General features: G+C 41.7%; 1 protein-coding gene and 1 pseudogene across 1 annotated transcript in view; both read right to left on the bottom strand.

Annotated features, from left to right (window-relative positions):
- The window catches only part of LOC141419803 (uncharacterized), a 632,676-nt gene that overhangs the window by 432,149 nt on the left and 183,758 nt on the right, over positions 1–16,769 (bottom strand). The window lies entirely within an intron of this gene.
- Positions 1,390–1,685, bottom strand: LOC141419811 (ribosomal biogenesis factor-like; annotated as a pseudogene).

Here is a 16,769-nt window from a genome sequence, read left to right as displayed (position 1 = left end):
CACCATAGTCTTGCATCTCCATGAATCTGAAGTAAAGCCTAAGGTATGTGACTACAAGGAAAGGTGGGCGATTTAGAAAGGGCTGCATTGGCACTGCTGTGAAACAGTGCTGGTGACCAGAGGAAATCAAGAAATACCAGAACAAACAAAAGGACTTTCTGTGTCTCCATGAACCTGAAACAGAATCATCAGGTTTGTGGTTGAGGGAGAGGACTGTGGTGAGGAAAAGTAAGGGAAGGCAACAGTAAGGCAGTGGACAGAATGCAGATGAAATTCAGAATTAATTGAATTTTGGACTTAGAAAAGAAGCAACGAACCCCAACACAGAGCTTTGACCAAAACACTATGAAAGGGGAGAGGTTACAGAAACAGCCTGAAAGAACGAGAGAAGTCTGGGTGCGGTGGCTCATGCCTGTAATACCATTTATTTGGCAGGCAAAGAAGATCTGGAGGATTGTGGTTCGAGAGCAGCTGTGGCAAAAGGTTAGTGAGATGCCATCTCAACAAATAGTCTTGAGTGTGAAGGAGGAGCACGCCTGTCACCTCAGCTATGTGGGAGGTGTGTGTAAGCAGGAGGATCACCGTCCAGGCCACCTGGGCCAGAAGGCGTGAGACCCTACCTGAAAAATAGTAAATGAGCAAAAGGGCTGGGGTTGTGGCTCAAGTGTTAGAGCGCTTGCCTAGCAAGTGCAAGGTCCTGAGTCCTGAGTTCAAAGCCTAGTCCTGGAAAAAAGGGAAACCAAAAAGGAATGGGAGAAAATTTTTTGCCAGCTATTAATTGGATAAGGGAATAGTATCCAATCCAGAATATAGAAAGAACACCAAGACATTAACAGAGAACAAGAAATAACCCGACTAATAAATGAGCAAGTGTATTGAACAGGCAGTTCTCAAAAGAAGAAGTACATATTGCCAGTAAATACAAGAAGGAATGTTAAACATCCTTGGTCATAAAGGATATGCAAATCAAAATGATTGGGATTTTATCTCACTTCATGGAAAACAAAAACAGACGCTGCTGTGGATGGGGACCAGGGAAGTAATACCAGTACATTTTGGTGGGAGTGTAAATTATTGAAGCCACTTTGGAAATCATGGGGTGGTTTGTCAAAAAACTAAAAAGAGAGCTAGCATATGATCCTGCTCCACCACTGCAGGGCATTTATCTGAAGGCATTGAAGTCAGCACACACTAGAGATACTGTGCGGACCTGTGCCACCCACCCTCCCCCCTCCTTTTTTTTTTTTTCTTCTCGGTACTGGCGTTTGAACTCGGCCCGCTAGGCAGGCAGTCCGCTGCAGGAGCCACACCCAGCAGCCCTGATTGTTTCTTTTCCTTTTTTTTTTTTTTATATAAAACGTTTAATTTATTGGTCTCTCAGGAGAAATACTACAGCTGAGCCATTAATCTTGTAGCTTTATCAACATTAACTGGTGGATTATCAAGGAATCAGCTCTTTCTGCACAGGTTCAAGTAAAAGGCCTTTTGAAAAGTATGCAAATTCCTTCTGTATGTTTACGAAAGTTTTATTCATTCTGTTAACTTTTTTCATCATTCCCAATGTTTTATCTTCTTAAGATTCATGGTAGCTGGTTTTGTTTTGTTTTTAGCCTTAAAGTTTTTTTTTGGCTGGCTATGTGAACTACATTCCAGGACTTCTGCCCTCTTAGTTTGTTCTTGGCCATTGTCTTTAGTTGGAGTGAGGATTATGAAAATTCCTAATAGAAAAATTCATAATAGAAGCAAAAACCTGGAACCTGCCAAGGAATGGCACGTGGGTTTGAGCTGGTTCACTTGGCTTGCTGTCTAGTAAGGCTGCCTGAAGCCAAATGATTGATCTGGGTCAGAAAGGCACACAACCCACCCAGTCCGCCCTTAACCCCCGCGAGCTTTAACCCAGACCACCGAAAAATTCCATTAACCTCTCACCAGACCTTCAACCCCTGCATGCAGTAGCCCAGGCTCCAAGTGACACCATCATCAGCATGCTCCCGGGAAGTGATGGTTTCTTTGGATGTACAGAATATTTTAATGTGATGCCCGTCCCATTTGTCTGTACTTGTTTTTATTTCCTGAGCAGTTGGAGTCTTACGTGGAAGGTAGTTGCCAGGCTGGTGGTGTGGGTCAAGAGGCAAGAGTGCCTGGCTAGGAAGCATGGGGCCCTGAATTCAAACCCCAGTGCTACCCAAAAGAAAAAAAAAAAAAAAAAAAAGAAAAAGAAGGGGTTGCCTATGACCCTATGCTCAGGCATTTCTCCTGTGTTTTCCTATTGTAGTTTCAGGTTTTTGAGCCTTACATTGCAGTCTTTGATTCATTTTGAGTTGGTTTTTTGTACAGGGTGAGAGAGGGGTCTTGTTTCACTTTTAGATGTGCTGTTTTCCCAACACCATTTGTTGAAGAGGCTGTCTTTTTTTTCCAGTTTTCGCAAAGGGTTGCGCAACTTTGTTGAAAAGCAGATGGCTCTGGCAGTGTGGTCTTGTTTGTGGATCTTCTGGTGTGTTCCAATGGTCTGTGTCTCTTTTGGGGCCAGTACTATACTGTTAATGTTACTGTGGCTCTGTGATGTACTTTGAGGTCAGGTATTATGATACCTCAAGCGTCGCTCTTCTTGCTCAGGATCTGGTGGCTGTTTGGACTCTTTCATTCCCATGTGAATTGCAGGATTGATTTCAATTTCTGGGAATACTGCATGACATTGTGATTTTAATAAGGATTACACTGAATCTGCAGCTTGATTTTGACATGTAGCCTTTTTCACACTATTAAGTCTGCCCATCCATGAACATGGGTGTTCTTTCTATTTTCTAGTATCTTCTTTAATTTCTTCCTCACTGCTTTGTAGTTTTCAGTGTAGAGCTCTTTCCCCTTTCTAGGTTGGGTCATTGCTACGTATTTAATTTTTTTGAGGCTTTTGTGAGTGGGATTGTTTTCCTGATTTGTTTTCTCAGCCTATTTATTATTGGTGTAAGCAAAAGCTACTGACATTTTTGCATTGAATTTTGTATCCTTCTACTTGGCAGAAAGTGTTAATTAAAAACTGAGAGCTTTTTGGTCTTATATTTGGGATCATACCATCTGCACATAGGGATAATTAGACATCTTTCCTACTTTCATCCCTTCTCTTTCTTTCTCTTGCCATATTGTTCTGGCTAAGAATTCAAGCACTATCTTTCCACAGTGGGAAGAATGAGCACCTTTCTTTCTCTCCTACCTGTAACGTGAGAGGACATGCTTTCTTTTTGTTGTTGTTGTTTGTTTGTTTGTTTTTCTTTTCTTCCATTTAGTGTGATGTTACCCCTTTATCGTGTTAAGGTATTTTCCTTCTGTTCCTAGTTTGTTGAGGACTTTTATCATAGAGGCATGGTGAGTTTTATCAAAGATTTTTTTTCTGTGCCTATTGAAGATGACTTTTTTTTTTTTTTTTCTTTCTCGGTACCGGGCTTTGAACTCGGCTTCACGCTTGCGAGGCAGGCACTCTACCACTTGAGCCACTCCTCCAGCCTAAGGTGACATGATTTTTTTTTTGTTCTTTATTCTGTTTACATGCTGTATTACTCTTACTGAGTTGTGTATGTCAAAACCATCCTTGCGTCCCTGGGATTGAGGCCATCTTGATGACAGTGTATTCCGTTTGGAAGTATTTTGTTGAGAAGGTTTGCATCTGTGTTCAGCAAGGACGTTGGTCTCTGACTTACTTTGTTGTTGCTGTGACCTTATTCCCTGTGGGTATCAAGGTGACACTGGCTTCACGAATGAGTGTGGTAATGTTCCTTCCCTTTCTGTTTTATGGAATAACTTGAGGAGAAGTGGTCTTAGTTCCTCTTTAATGGTCTGGGTATAATTCTCAGCAGTAAATCCATCAAGTCCTAGGTTTCTTTGTTAGAAACTTCAATCTCATTGTTCACTGTAGAGCTGGTTAAGGTGATTTATATTGTCTTGGTACAATTTTGGTAGGTCACATTGCTCTAAAAATTTATGTATTCCTCCTATATCTTCCAGTGCACTGGAATGCAGGTTTTCAGTGTGCTCCCTAATGATCCTCTGAAGTTTGTTGGTATTTGTTGTGATGTCCCCCTTTTCATTTCTAATTTTATTAATTTGGGCCATTTCTCTCCTTCTTTGGGTTAGTTTGGCTACGGGTTTGTCTATCTAGTTTATCTTCTGAAAAGTTCAACTTTTGCTGCATTGACTGCATTATTTAAAAAATCTCCATTTCATTAAATTCCTGCCTTAATTTTATTACTTCTTTCCACGTTCTGATTTGAGTTTTTCTTGCTCTTGTTTTTCTGAGAGCTTGGAATATGTGGTTAGGTCCCTTACTTGAGATCTCTCCAATTTTTTAAATGTTGGCACGCCGAGGTATAAGGTTTCATCTTAGTGTTGCCTCTGTGGTGTCCCAAAAGTTCTGGTAAATTGTGTTTTCATTTTCACTTGATTTCTTTGATGACTGATCGTTCAAAAGTATAGGAGTTTGTATATTTTTTATAGCTTCTCTTGCTGTTAACTTGTAGTTTTATTGCATTGTGGTCTGGTAAAATACAGGATGTTATTTTAGCTTTCTTGTGTTTGTTAAGACTTGGTTTATGTTCCAAAATATGACCTATTTTGGAAAAACTTCCATGGGCTGCTGAGTAGAATATGTATGCTGTGGCTGCTGCGTGGAATATTTCTAGATGTCTGTTCTGTCCATATGATCTAGGGCATCATTTAATTCTGATCTCTAATTTTTTCTTTTTTTTTTTTTAGTCAGCATGACATGCATATTAATGAGAGTGGATATTGAAGTCACCCTGTCACTGTGTTGTGTTTTACCTGTGTTTTTATGTCCAGAAGTATTTGTTTTTTGAAATTAGGTACACTGACATTCAGTGTGCATCTTTTTTGTAAACAAATTCTTCACAAGTTGTTTTCTTTTTAATGCATCATTTCCTTTGTCAGTGTGAAGTGACGTTTATGAACCTTCTGGGTAATTTGGGTTTGAAGTTTGTTGTATCAGCTTGCCTTTGTTCTCCATGTGCTTTGCAATATCTTTTTCCATACTTTTGAGGCTGTGTTTGTTTTCCACTGCGGTGCCTTTCTTGTAGGCAACAATTGGTTGGGGCTTGTGTTTTAATCTAACCCACCAGTCTGTGACTTTTGATTGGAATACTGAAACCATTAATGTTTGGAGTTACTTTTGAAAAGTACGTAGTCATTTCTGCCACTTCGTTGTTTTGTAGCATTTGATTCTTTTCTCCTGCTCATTTGCTTATCTGCTTGTACAGTGAGCTTTATTCTGCCTTGTGTTTTTTGGCTGCATTTCTCTTTTTCATCTGTGTGTAGGGTTCCTTTAAGTATCTTCCTTAGTGGTCGTGAGCTCTTTTAGCTTTTCTTTGTCATTTCTCCTTCACTTATGCAGGACAGCTTAGCAGGTAGTCCCTTTCAGGGCTTGTAATGCATCATCCCATTCCCTTTGGGCTTTTAACACTTCTGTTGAGAAATGTGCTGTTTTCTGAAGGGTCTGCCTGTATATATAATGTGGTGCCTCTCGTGCTGCTTTCAAAATTTTTCCCTTCTACATAAGTAATGACTTAATTGTAGTATGAAATTGTGGGTGGTTTTTCTCTTCTTTTTTTTTTTTTTTAAACACTTGTCTGTTTATAATCCTAAAAGCCTCCTATACTCAGACGACCTGTCTTGTTCCCCAGATTTGTGAAGTTTCTGCTGTTACTTTGTGAATATGTGCTCTATACCTTTAGTTTGTACCTTGTGCCTCTTCTCCTCCTTCTATGCCCACAATTTGTAAGATCGGTCTTTCTTTCAGTGGTGTCCCAGAGGTTTTACCTGTCCCACTTGTACCTTTCAACTGTTTTCTTTGTCTGAATGTTTTAATCTTGTCTGTCTTTGCTTGAAGTCCTGGTATTTTTTTCTTTTTTTTTTAACCCCAGGAGCAGAATGTCCATATATATTGAGAAAAATGTCATAGAAGCAAAGTAAGCAGGTACGTTGGCCAAAAAAGATAGTAATATTTCCTGTATTGTATTTCTAGTGAAAATCTCTCGGACATAACCATAAACAAGCCCCTCTTTACCTAAAGCTTTAAAATAAGAATACTTTTCTTGTGTCTGTGTTGGAAGGAATCTTCTGTATGAATCTTGTAAGGACTGTTGAGTATTAGTACCAGACTTATTTTCTCTACTTCCAGCATCCTGTCTTCAAGCTGTGATATGCTGGATGTTCCGCCTTCAGTTTGATCCAGTTGATGATGAAGTTTTCCTTTGATTTTTGAGCTTTTCATTTTCAGATTGCAGCTTGATTTTTGTCAGGATGTGTATATTATTACTGAAGTCCTCTTTCTTTTCCTGCATTGTCTTCCTTGTTTTTCATCCAGCTGTTTATGTGTGTTGTCTTGGAATTTCATCCAGGTTCATATTCATGTCCTCATTAATTTTGTTTATCATTCTTGTAATCACTGTTTTGATTTCTTTCTCTGGGACATCATTCACTTCACTGTCATTAGTGTCCATTGGTGGGGAGCTGCTGACCCTTGGAGTGGTCATGTTGCATTGTTTTCTTTTTTTATTATTATTATTTTATTATTCATATCTGCATAGAAGGCTTGGGTCATTTCTCTCCCTGCCCCCACCCCCTCCCTTACCACCCACTGTGCCCCTCCTCTCCCCCCCAGCTCCTCAATACCCAGCAGAAACTATTTTGCCCTTATTTCTAATTTTGTTGTAGAGAGAGTATAAGCCATAATAGGAAGGAACAAGGCTTTTTGCTGGTTGAGATAAGGGTAGCTATACGGGGAGTTGACTCATTAATTTCCTGTGCGTGTGTGTTACCTTCTAGGTTAATTCTTTTTGATCTCACCTTTTCTCTAGTTCCTGGTCCCCTTTTCCTATTGGCCTCAGTTGCTTTTAAGGTATCTGCTTTAGTTTCTCTGCGTTAAGGGCAACAAATGCTAGCTAATCTTTTAGGTGTCTTGCCTATCCTCACCCCTCCCTTGTGTGCTCTCGCTTTTATCATGTGCTCAAAGTCCAATCCCCTTGTTGTGTTTGCCCTTGATCTAATGTCCGCATATGAGGGAGAACATATGATATTTGGTCTTTTGGGCCAGGCTAACCTCACTCAGAATGATGTTCTCCAATTCCATCCATTTACCAGCGAATGATAACATTTTGTTCTTCTTCATGGCTGCATAAAATTCCAGTGTTTATAGGTACCACATTTTCTTAATCCATTCGTCAGTGGTGGGGCAGCTTGGCTGTTTCCATAACTTGGCTATTGTGAATAGTGCCGCAATAAACATGGGTGTGCAGGTGCCTCTGGAGTAACCTGTGTCACAGTCTTTTGGGTATATCCCCAAGAGTGGTATTGCTGGATCAAATGGTAGATCGATGTCCAGCTTTTTAAGTAGCCTCCAAATTTTTTTCCAGAGTGTTTGTACTAGTCTGCATTCCCACCAGCAGTGTAAGAGGGTTCCTTTTTCCCCGCATCCTCGCCAACACCTGTTGTTGGTGGTGTTGCTGATGATGGCTATTCTAACAGGGGTGAGGTGGAATCTTAGTGTGGTTTTAATTTGCATTTCCTTTATTGCTAGAGATGGTGAGCATTTTTTCATGTGTTTTCTGGCCATTTGAATTTCTTCTTCTGAGAAAGTTCTGTTTAGTTCACTTGCCCCTTTCTTTATTGGTTCATTAGTTCTGGGAGAATTTAGTTTTTTAAGTTCCCTATATATTCTGGTTATCAGTCCTTTGTCTGATGTGTTACTGGCAAATATTTTCTCCCACTCTGTGGGTGTTCTCTTCAGTTTAGAGACCATTTCTTTTGATGAACAGAAGCTTTTTAGCTTTATGAGGTCCATTTATCTATGCTATCTCTTAGTTGCTGCACTGCTGGGGTTTCGTTGAGAAAGGTCTTACCTATACCTACTAACTCCAGAGTATTTCCTACTCTTTCCTTTATCAACTTAAGAGTTTGTGGTCTGATATGAAGATCCTTGATCCATTTTGAGTTAATCTTGGTATAGGGTGATATACATGGATCTAGTTTCAGTGTTTTGCAGACTGCTAACGAGTTTTCCCAGCAGTTTTTGTTGAAGAGGCAGCTATTTCTCCATCGTGTATTTTTAGCTCCTTTGTCAAAGACAAATTGGTTATAGTTGTGTGGCTTCATATCTGGGTCCTCTATTCTGTTCCACTGGTCTTCATGTCTGTTTTTGTGCCAGTACCATGCTGTGTTTATTGTTATTGCTTTGTAATATAGTTTGAAGTCAGGTATCGTGATACCTCCAGTATTGTTCTTTTGACTGAGTATTGCCTTGGCTATTCGTGGCCTCTTGTGTTTCCATGTAAATGTCATGGTAGATTTTTCAATGTCTTTAATGAATGTCATTGGAATATTGATGGGAATTGCATTAAACATGTAGATTACTTTTGGGAGTATAGACATTTTTACTATGTTGATTCTACCAATCCATGAGCATGGGAGATCTCTCCACTTTCTATAGTCTTCCTCAATCTCTTTCTTCAGAAGTTTATAGTTTTCCTCGTAGAGGTCATTCACATCTTTTGTTTTCTATGTTGATTTTATTTCCTGGTACCTTGCTATAGCTATTGATGATGTCTAGAATCTTCTGAGTAGAGTTTTTTGGGTCTTTAAGGTATAGGATCATGTCATCTGCAAATAGGGATATCATGACAGTTTCTTTACCAATTTGTATTCCTTTTATTCCTTCTTCTTGCCTAATTGCTCTGGCTAGGAATTCCAGTACTATGTTGAATAGGAGTGGTGATAGTGGGCATCCTTGTCTGGTTCCTGATTTTAGAGGGAATGGTTTCAGTTTTTCTCCGTTACGTATAATGCTGGCTGTAGGTTTGTCATATATCACTTTTATAATGTTGAGGTACTTCCCTTCTGGTCCTCGTTTTCTTAGAGCTTTTAGCATGAAATGGTGTTGGATCTTATCAAAGGCTTTTTCTGCATCTATTGAGATGATCAAGTGGTTTTTATCTTTGCTTCTGTTAATGTGGCTTATTACATTTATTGATTTTCGTATGTTGAACTACCCCTGCCTTCCTGGGATGAAGCCTACTTGGTCGTGGTGAATAATCTTTTTGATGTGTTGTTGAATTTGGTTTGCCATTATTTTGTTGAGGATTTTTGCGTCAGTGTTCACTAAGGAGATTGGCCTATAGTTCTCCTTTTTGGAGGTGTCTTTGCCTGGTTTTGGGATAAGTGTAATACTGGCTTCATAAGATGTGTTAGGCAGATTTCCCTCCCTTTCTATTTCATGGAACAGTTTAAGGAGGGTTGGTATCAGTTCTTCTTTAAAGGTCTGATAGAATTCAGCAGAGAATCCATCATTTTGGCTATTGTAAGGGAGCTGCAATAAACGTGTATCTCTCTTGTATAGTGATTTACACTCCTTTGGATACATGCCCAAGAGTGGTATGGTGGAGTCATAAGGTAAGGCTGTTTTTTAGCATTTTGAGACACTGCCATGCCTTTTTCTTAATGATTGCCAATCTGGCTGGGGCCAGATGGAGTCTTTGTGCAGTTTTGAGTTGCATGTTCCTTTATGAGTAAGGATGATGAACATGCCTTTCTGTATTTATTAGCCATTTGAATTTCGTCTGAGGGCTGTCTATAGTTTCATTTGCTCATTTTTAAGTTGGATTATTTGTTCTTTTGCTACTTGGTGTTTTTAGCTCTTTATATATTCTGGGTATTAATCCCTTATGTGTTGAATAGCTGGTGAAGATTTTCTCCCACTCTGTGGTGTACCTCTTTTTTTTTGAAGTGCAGCAAAGTTTTAACTTGATGCAGTTCCATTAGACAATTCTTGCTCTCATTTCCTGGGCAATTGAAGTCCTAGTCAGAAAACAAATATATGAATCTTCCAGTCTTCCTGTAGTCGTTTCAGGGTTGTAGGTCTTAGTGTTGAGATCTTTTGTGCATTTAGAGTTGATTTTCATTCAGGGTGAGAGATGGTCTGGTTTCAGTCTTCTGTCTGTAAACAGTCACTTTCCCCAGCACTAGCTTGTGTTTTGATATAGGGTCTTGCCAACTTTTTCGGCTGGGCTGGCCTTGAATTTCAATCTTCCCATTTTCTACTTCCCACATAGCTGGGATTCCAGTTGTTTAACACCATGCCTGGCCATGTTGTCATGCCCCTTTAACCTGAAAGATTGATTGAGTTTTACCCTTCAGTCCGTCTGCAATGAAAATAGTGCATTAATGTTTTAAATTGTATGTTTATGTGTCTTCCTGAATATTCCATAATTTTTCTTCACAAAAATGTTGCTACATTATTTCTCGCCTAAGTATTAATACATGTCAGAGTAGTACTGTGCGTTGTGGCCTTTCATGTTTTTTTAAAAACAAACAAACAAACCACCTTTTTAAAAAAATCTGTTGTAATGCTTTCAGGGGACTTGAATTCTGCTTGACCTCATGTCATTGCTGTTGTTTTTCTCGTTTAGTCTAGTATTCCTATTCCCAATTTTATCCTTTTGCCTCTGCTAAGTAATTTGATTTCAGATGTGCCTCATAGAAAAATGATACATTTAGGACTTGCATTGTGAGCCATGTTGGAAATTGCATTCTTGTAATAGGTAGGTTAATCCCATTTGTACTTAACTAATAATTTCCTTTTCCGTATTGTGAAAATCTTTTACAGTTGCAAGTATAATGTAGTGTCTGCTATGTTTTTTCTCTAGACGTTCACATTTTCACCTTACTTTATATACAGAATTTCTTTTGGTTTTGGGAGGGTTTTGTATTTTGTTGTAGTGATTAGCTTTGTACTTACTGAGATATATTAAATACTTGTAGGGCAGTTGTTAATATGGTGGATAAGAGACACCCAGTGCTTTCCTGTGCTAGTCTAATCTGAAACAAAGTCACCAGGTTTGTGACTCTGAGTGTTGGGTGACCTAGAAAAGCAAGGGAGGGAAACAGTAAACGGTAGACAGAAACCATATGGAAACCAGAACTATGGAGCTTTAGATTTGTAAAAGAAATAATGAACCTTAAAAAACAGTGAAACTGGGGTTTTAGACCACTGGCCCAAGCTCCAGAGGTTCCACGTGTCAGGTCCAGCCAGTTGCTGCAGTACACCAAGTAGAGGAGACAAGTAATGGTGAAGGTCAGAGAAAGGAGGTTTATCACGTGGCAGGGGACCCTTCAGCCCATTTTCCTGGTACAGACATGAACTTTTGGTTCAAATAGAAAAAACATTAGAGCAGGGGGTATGTGGCATGCATAGTTAAACAGTCGCAGTCACAAGGGGTGACCTGGTCATCTTTTTTGGGAGGGTTCTGGAGAAGTTGCTATTGCTGTCGTGACTTGAGGGGAGCAGTGTGGTCAGGATAAGCAAGTCATTGTTGCCTGGCAGGTGGTCTCTTCCTTTCCTAGGGGTCAGTTTCTTCCATCTCTTCTTGTAAAGTTGCTGTCCTTTCTGGATTCTAAGGTGGCTGCAAGATGAATGTCTCAAAGCAAAGGCAGATACAAAAATGGAGGTAGGGATGTCAAGCTTTTCTCCTGCTTTTAGTTAGTTTATGGACCCCAGGAAAGGAGTCATTCTCCCCCCTCTCCCCGCCAATAGCAAAAGTAGCTTGTAAGTACCTGTTGCAATAGCAAAAGTAGCTTGTAAGTACCTGTTGCAAGAGCACTGAGCAAAGTAGTAGGAAAGAGGGAAAATCCCCCAAGTGGGGCCACAAAGAAAGGAAAAAGCAAGCATCAGGAAAAGTCCTCAGAGTTTAAAAACATAAGGCTTAAGATGGGATGTCTTCGCATCTCGGAGCAAGCCAGTGCTAGTGCAAGGTTCGCTAACACTTCCCAGCTTGGTTGCTGGTGAAGTGGGGGGAAGTCATTGCAGGAGGTGTCTTTGTCAAACGTTTTGGATGGGGAAAGCAGAAGATTCTGCTTTTTTTGCATTCCAAACCCCAAAGAACACTCCCGTGTACAGGTGTAGCAAGCAGCCACCTGAGAGTCTGGGTGGATCCAGCTGTGGATGCAAGGAGAAAATACCAGATGGTGGCTCTGTGCTCTGCTAAGATTAGGGAAGCTAGCTATGAGATGAGGCTAGGCACTCAGCATCAACCGTAGCCTCCATTGCTTCCCCCAGGTGGTACAAACTGCTTCGATTTGACTGCTTTTTTGTACACTTTCAGAGGGCTGGAGAGTTTGGTGAGCAGCAGATGCATCTCAGGAATTTCTCACAGTAAGCCAGCATGCACAGTGTGCACGTCGGGGTTGGGATGCCTCAACAGAGTGCTTAGGCGGTGTTGGTGAGAGCAGTTTAAGACAGGAACTCATCCCAGCAGGGAAGACAAGAGGCAGAGAGAGACAAGGGAGAGAGGGGAGAAGAGGGAGGGAGAGAAGGAAGACAGACAGAGGAGGCTGCCCAGCAACAAAATATACTTCAGGACAAGCCTGGCTTATGAGAGAAAATACGTGGTATTTATCATTCGCAGTCTGGTTTATTTCAATTCAGGTGATGAGTTCTAGCTCCATCATTTCTCCTGCAAACAATATAATTTTACATTTATTTATTTGTTTATTTATTAGCAATACTGGAGTTTGTCGGCCACCATGGGGGTTTCCTACTGCTTTTGCTCAGTGCCTCTGTAACAGAGAGGGAGGGAGGTAGAGAAGAGGGGGGAAATACAGAGTGGGGAGGGGGAGGAAAGGAGAGGAATTGAGAGAGAGGGAGAAGGTGAGAAGTTGGGAGGGAGGGATGGATACAGATGGCGAGAAAGGGGGGGAGAGAGGAAGGGAAAGAGGGAGGGGAAAGGGAGGGGGAGAGGGAAGGATTGAGTCAGATGTGGGAAAGGGGACAGGGAGAGGGAGGGATGGAAGGAGAGGGACAGACAAGGAGTAAGATGAGAGAGAGTGATGGAGAGAGGAGGAAGGAGGGAGGGGGAAAATGAGGGGGCCAGAGGAGAGATGGAAAGGGAGAGGTAGAGAGGGAGGGAGATAGAAGGTGGGAGGGAAGAATAGAGACAAGAGGGGAAGGGGGAGGGAAGGTGAGATGGAGGGTGAAGGAGAGAGGAGCAGGAAGGATGAGCCAGAGAAGGAGGGAGAGAAGGACAGGGGGAGGAAGCAGAGGAGAGGAGAGGAGGGGGAGGGATATGTGGGAGGAAGAGCGAGGAGAGGGAGGGAAGGAGAGATGGAGAGAGACAGACTGAGGGTGGGAAAGAGGAAGGGAAACCGAAAAAGAGGGAGAGAGGGAAGGAGAAACAGAGAGAGAGAGAAAGAGAGGGAGCACTGGAGTACTCAAGTTCAGAGCCTTGAACTTGCTAGTCAGGAGATCTGTAACTTAAGGCACATCCCAGTGTCTCCCCTGACTTTTTAATTTATTTTTGCTTTAGTTCTTTTTCAGGTAAGTTCTTTTAACTTTTTGCCTGGAACCAGTATCCTCAGACTAGTATCCTCCTACCTGCAACCTCCTGCATAGCTGAGAGTATAGGTGTGTGTTGAGGTGGGGGTCTTGCTACCTCTTTGCCCAGGCTGGCCTTAAGCCAGGCTCCTCCTGATCTCTTTCTCCCAAGTAGCTGGGATTGCTACTAGTAGTAGTAGTAGGCGTGAGCCACTGTGTCTGGTCCCTTCACTCTTCCTTATGTCTGAATAATACTCCATTGTGTCTATGTGCCACGTTTTCTTTATTCATTCACCAGTTGATGGGGAACTAGGTTGATTCCACAGCTTGGGTATTGTGAATAGGGAGTGCCACTGTAAACATGGGGTGTGCTGAGTTTTCAAGGCAGTATAGCTCTCACTCTCTTTTCCCTCTAGGCTGTGTGTGTGGGGGGGTGGCGGGGCGTGGGGAGAGAGAGAGAGAGAGAGAGACACTCAGGTCTGAGAATCTGGGGTCATTCTCCATTCCGCTGTCACCTTGAACCAATCGTTCCCCTTTAAACCCTGTTTCTAATCAGTAAATTACACATAAATAAAAATATTTAATTGGACAGCAAATAGATCAACAACTGTGTGAATCTTTTTCCTTGTTCCCACAGTCAACTCCTGTTTGAGGATTCTGTCTCAGGAATGTTTATCCGAAGTGTTGCCTGAAGTTGCTTATCATTTCATCTCATTCTCCCTGTTTTCCACAACTCAGAGACAACATGAAGTGTTTCCGGGAGTTGCTTATCATTTCCTCTCAGTCTCCCTGTATCTCACTAGCAGGTGAGCACAAACAGGCCATGTTGTCACCCATGCAAGTCATGCACAGCAAGAGCCATGTCTGTGTGCATGCAGCAAATCCAGGTACTTTCTGAAGGCCCTCCAAGGGTAAGAAAGAAAAGAAAGGGGAGGCTTGGAAGAAGAGATGCAGGAAGCAAATAAGGTAGTCCAGGAGTGTCTGGAAGCTTCTGAACACACACACGAGTAATGCATGCCCAAATTAAATGTGACTGTCTGGTTCTTGCAACAGATGTATTTTAGTACTACTAGTGACAAGCACTGACAGAAAAGATGGAGACACTGGCTTCACATGGTACAAGCTTTGCTGTGGATAACAAATAATTAAAGCTCAACTAAAGCAAGCCAGGCTGTGTCAGTGGCAAGTCTATGCAGAAGTCAAACAGTGTTGGGTTGGGGTGGCGGAGTGGCTCAAGTGGTAGAGTGCCTGCCTAGCAAGCCCAAGGCCTGAGTTCAGACCCAAACCAACCAACCAAACAAACCCAAAACAAAAAGCAGCATAGGGGTAGAGAGCAAAGGGATCCCCTTTGGATAAGGTAGTCTTGAAGGCTGAGTGGGGGGTGACATCTGAGCTGGGGGTCAGCAGAATGAGAAGTTGGCCAGCAGTGTGCTTCAAAGTCATGTTTGTGTTAGTTTGCCAAGGCTGTCAGAAACAGAGACTACAAAAATTTTTCTTAAAAGGTTAAAAATATGCTCGTTATCTCACAGTTCTGAAGATCAGAAGTCTAAAATGAAGAGTTGGCAGGTCCATGCTTTCCCTCTGAATGTGTAGGGAAGGATCTGTTGTAAGCCTTTCTCTTAGCACCGGTGGTGCCTTGGCTTGTGGCATTGTTCTTCCAGTCTTTCCGTGGTGCTCTCCCTGTGTGTCAGGAACATTAAGTGAAATGCTTGGTTTTAATCTAACGACTTACTTACCATTTAAGAGGGTGTACGGTAGTGAAGATTCCAGATGACCGTAAGTACAGTTTGGTGCTGCTGTCTTCACCCGTGCTTTGTATGAAGCCAGGAATCTCACAACTTAAGTGTTTTTGTAGCGTTGGTGCAAATACCAGCATGGGGAAAAGGGCAGATAGCATCTTGGTATTATGGAAGTACTTTTGACTTCATCTATCACTGGAAAGGGTCTTGAGGCCATGCTTTAAGGGGCTGTACGTTCACATAAATACTTGAAACTCCTAGAAATTGGTCATCAATAAATAGCTCCTGACATCTACAGGAGAAGAACAAACCAGATAACCAGTGCACAAGAGTATTCATGAAGAGGTTATGTGCACAGATAACATAATTATACACGTGGCTACGTTCTGAATGCTGTCAGGTAGCTCTCACGATACACAGGAAAATCAGAAGAGGCAGCAGAAAGGAAGTGACAGCAAAAAAGATGAAAGTGCTACTAAATACCGAGCCACATGAATGAATCCCTGAAGTGTTTTAGAGCAAGGAAGCTAACCCCCAGAGAAGTCCGCATTACTAAGGGGTACCACAGAACATGCAAACTTGTCTTGATGGCCAGCGGCAGAATACAGAGCACTTGTCTTGGGGTAGGGTTGAGTAACGCTTGGGGTAAAGACTTTGGGGATGTGGCTCAGTCAGAGAGTATGTTTAAAAAAATTATCACTAGGTACACTTGAAGTTGTGTGCATTTGCCCCGAGTAAATCTCATGCCCCACTGAAAACAAAAAACTTGTCTCATGGAGTCATACATGGAGGGAGGGACTGAGGGTGTCTTATGACTGGCAGTGGGCACGTAGGAGCTTACTGGGTTTATATTGTTCCTTGTGTCCTTAGAGTCATGATCACGTAGGTATATGCACGTTAGTCACAACTGGAGCAACGTTTTTAAAAGAAAATGAAGTTGGGTAACTTGTACAACATTGTTGGAGACTTGAGAAGTAATCTGAATGCTCACATGCCTGGAGTGATGCCAAAGCCACAAAACAGATGTAGAGTCTGGTGTCCCTCTCACCATCCCTGTGAAGCAGCAAGAGCCCTTAAGACAGTGTGTTTCTCACAACACTTCCATAGTTTGAATTCACACATGAAGGGTCGGAATGCCTGGACTTACGTAACATGACTCTGTCCAAATAGCAGTGGAGGATTGATATTTAGGATTGGATTGCTATTTAGGTAGGATAGTAGGACTCATGCATGCTATTGCAATTTGTACAGAGATTGTATATGATGTGCACATGTGTGCATCATGAGGTGTGATGAGTAGCCACATGTGACATTTGTCCTCTACTTAATGCCAAGTATGTCCATTCATAAGGGAGACTTGGGCTGGGTGTGGTGGCACATGCCTGGAATACCAGCACTTAGGGGAGGCTGAGGCAGAAGGATCAAAAGTTGGAGGTCACCCTAGGCTACATAGTGAAACCCTGTCTCCAGAAACAAAGCAAAACAGACTTGGAATTTTTAATGCCAAATTTTATAGTTAACTTTGGAATGATTGTATGGCAAAGACAGTGTAGAATAGTGTTAGACAATTAACTTACATGGAAAGACAAGTTTTTTTTTTTTTTTTTTTTCAACAGTCTGTTGTACCTTTCTTAAGCTTCACCAGGAATCCTTGACCATGAAAT

This window comes from Castor canadensis, chromosome X (genome assembly GCF_047511655.1).
Source record: "Castor canadensis chromosome X, mCasCan1.hap1v2, whole genome shotgun sequence".
NCBI classification, from domain to species: domain Eukaryota; kingdom Metazoa; phylum Chordata; class Mammalia; order Rodentia; family Castoridae; genus Castor; species Castor canadensis.
Note: the sequence above shows the minus strand (reverse complement) of the source record. Positions and strands in the feature narration are given on the sequence as shown.